The sequence below is a fragment of the Microtus ochrogaster genome, assembly GCF_000317375.1.
Source record: "Microtus ochrogaster isolate Prairie Vole_2 chromosome 14 unlocalized genomic scaffold, MicOch1.0 chr14_random_1, whole genome shotgun sequence".
NCBI lineage: Eukaryota > Metazoa > Chordata > Mammalia > Rodentia > Cricetidae > Microtus > Microtus ochrogaster.
The window spans coordinates 11227434-11230711 of record NW_004949096.1 but is presented as its reverse complement, the minus strand read 5'-3'; positions in this window follow the sequence as shown (position 1 = coordinate 11230711).

Sequence of the window (3278 nt, the reverse complement as noted above, 5' to 3'; positions counted from 1 at the left end):
AAAGGGGTACACTCATCCATTGCTGGTGGGAATGCAAACCTGTGCAACCACTTTGGAAAGCAGTGTGGCGGTTTCTCAGGAAATTCAGGGTCAACTTACTTCTGGACCCAGCAATATCACTCTTGGGAATATACCCAAGAGAGGCCTTATCATACAACAAAAGTATATGCTCTATGATGTTCATAGCAACATTGTTTGTGATAGCCAGAACTTGGAAACAACCTAGAAACTCTTTTTCTATCCTGTTGCCGGATAGCTGCTGCTGAGATACCAGTCCATTGGGGCGTGGCCTCTCTCTTTAAAAAAGCAGCCACTGCCCTCTGCTAGCTCTCTGGCTTCTGGCTCCGCTTCCAGCGGCAGTGGCGACTAGGCTCTCTTCCTGATTACGCAGAGGGCTGTTGTCTAGGAAGATGATATGTAAGTGTTTCCCCCTTAAATAAATAACCATTCTATTAACCATAATTCCAAACTGGTGTGGGATAGTTTGTGACTTATGCCTTCACTGTCCAATTGTAATTGTTGTAATTTTTGTTCAACTTTAAAGAGACTAAGATTTTGTATGATGATGTTTTGGATTGTGCAATTAATTCCACAAAAGAGTCATAATAAAGTTCTGTAAATCCCAAAGGACTTAAGACCATTTAGTTTTTGTTTAGAAAGAGAGAGATCAATGTATTAATCATAAGTAAATAAGTGTTTGGCTATTTTACTCTTTTAGAAAAAGTTTTATTGTCTCTTATGCCATTTAGTAAAGTATCCATTAAGAAGAGTTACTTAACATTTATTTGATATATGAAAGATGAGGATATTAATGATGACATAAAAATTCTAGGAGTACAAATGTGAGCTAGTGAAACATAACAATCAATATATAAAATGTTTTCATCAGTGCTGTCTCTTGGCCTCCTGACATTTAATCTTCTGAAGGTTACTTTTTATTTTTTTCCCTTCCTGTAACTACACACCAGAATTTGAGAAAAACCTGGGGTTCTGGTATCACCACATGGTTGCAACACACCAACAAGGCATCCTAGATTTCCAGACTGATGTTGAAATCTAAAGAAGAAAATTTAAGCAAATTCCTGACCTTGAAAAACATGAGTTTCTACCATCACAGTCCATTATTTGTAATTAATGTTGAAGAACAAATTTTTATAGATCACATTTGTCCAAGTGAACTTGATATTTCAACACAGGAAAAAAGTAATTTCAATAGTTCTCATATTAGGGCATGAATCTAGAAGCAGTAAAATTTCTTGCAAACTTGCTTATTCAGAAGACCTGGGGATAATTGTAAATTAGCAATTTTAAGCATTGGTAAGGTTTGTAAAGAAGACTTCACTTGAATTCAAGTGAAATGTTGAGATACAATGTGATATTGAAGGGTTTTCAAGCTACCCCATAAATTTTTATATTATAGAATAACATAAAAGAAATTTATGAATAATTAGATCTTCCGTATAAGTTTCCTGTAAGTTAAAGGGAAACTCAGCTTATGGGTGAAATTCAGATCAATTTCTTCATTTCAGCTTCAATGGCCCTCTGTTAAAAAGCCATTTTTGATATTTTTTTCTTGAAATATTACTGAGCTTTCAATGTTGATCTTTATAAGCCTCAGGGCTCCAGAGGCAGTGGGACCTGGGAGAAAGGCATTGATGACAGACAAAAGTATCATGTAATACTCAGTTTTATTCAGGAGCATCACACAATTTCTATTGTGATAGTTAGGGGAGTTGAATGTGTGTACAATCACAAGGGCATGCCACACACGAGAGGCAAGTCTCAAATGGTGGACAAACTACGTGCAGCAGAAACATGTTTTTTCCCCCTAAAGTCCTATAAAAAAGGATAGCAACAGCCAGTTGTAATGAACAGTCTAAAGTAAACTAACTCCTATCCAGTACAGCAGGTAGGAACATGAAAACATAATCCAGAAACAATTTCATGATTTGAAGAAAACTGAGGTCAAAGGATTCTTGTCTTGGTTTTTTGAGTTCTCTCATAAGCACTCAGAAATCCTCTCACAGGACTTTAGTCTTGGACTGTATTTTGACAAGCAGAAGTTCTGAAGTCACCTTGTAAAGTTTAGATACTTAGAATCTTTGTAAAAATGAGTATATAAAGGCATGCAATAACATTTAATGAAAAAAGAGGAATTGAATATGAAGGAACTCTCCCCTACTGGGAGAGATGAAGAGAAGAAAGGGAAGAGTAAAATATAATTGTATTATAATCTCTAACAATTAAAAATAATTCTTTAAATAGTAAAAAGGTGATTAAATTGAGTTAACTTGCTGCTGCCTATATGTGCATGGGTATCAGCGTCATCTACTGAAGTGTGAATAGACTCCCAGTGGCCATATTCTTCAGAAAGCTGCCACTCTTCCCCAGAAGCCATTCACTGTCAGTAGGTATTCAGCTAGAGGTAATACTTTGTAAGATCCTGAGCACTCCATCTCTAATTTTGGCTGACGTGACATTGTGCAACTCTTGTATGTGCAGCCATAAGCCGTTGTGAATTTCTGTGTGCAACTGTGCTTTTTTTCAGCAAATGCTTCATGACAGAATCCACGATTTCTTTCTCTGACACTTCTGAGAAAGGATGTGATATAGATTCTGAGCACTCCAATGTATCAAGAGATATTAAACAAAATATAGTAAAACTGAGAGAAGCTGGATACATATTCAGAACTCTGGAGTCTATTAGCTTATACTTAAATTTCTAAGAATACAAACAAAGCCTAAGACAGTCCTATGTGTTGTTTTTAATGTGAGGTAATATATAGAGAGAGATGGTTTAATAAAAGGAAGACTCACATCTCCCTAATAGTTATAAATGTCAGTTCTTCTGACTTGTTGTAATAAAGTCTACTAGGGTTGCTCAAGTATTGTTATTTTTGTTATTTTCTATCAGAAGGGCAATAGAGGAATATTTTTTTCAATTCTTTACCTACAAAAGAGTTATAGTCTCATCATTCTCCTGTATTTCACATCATATGAACATTTTATAAACAAGAAGGTGAGTTAAATCAATCTGCCTCTTTCAAAATCATATTATTTCTTTTGTTTTCTGTTATTTCTTTGTTAAATTGCTAACGTGAATTTAAGGTTCATCTAGGATTCTCCCAAGCCTTTCCTCTTATTGTCAAATAATTCTGAATTAACCTCACCATAATTTTACAGATATACATCATACTCTGCTACTGTTACTTCCCACCAAGCAACTGAACCACTTATTTATTGTGTAACTTAATAAATTTTTTATGAACAAAGTGAGC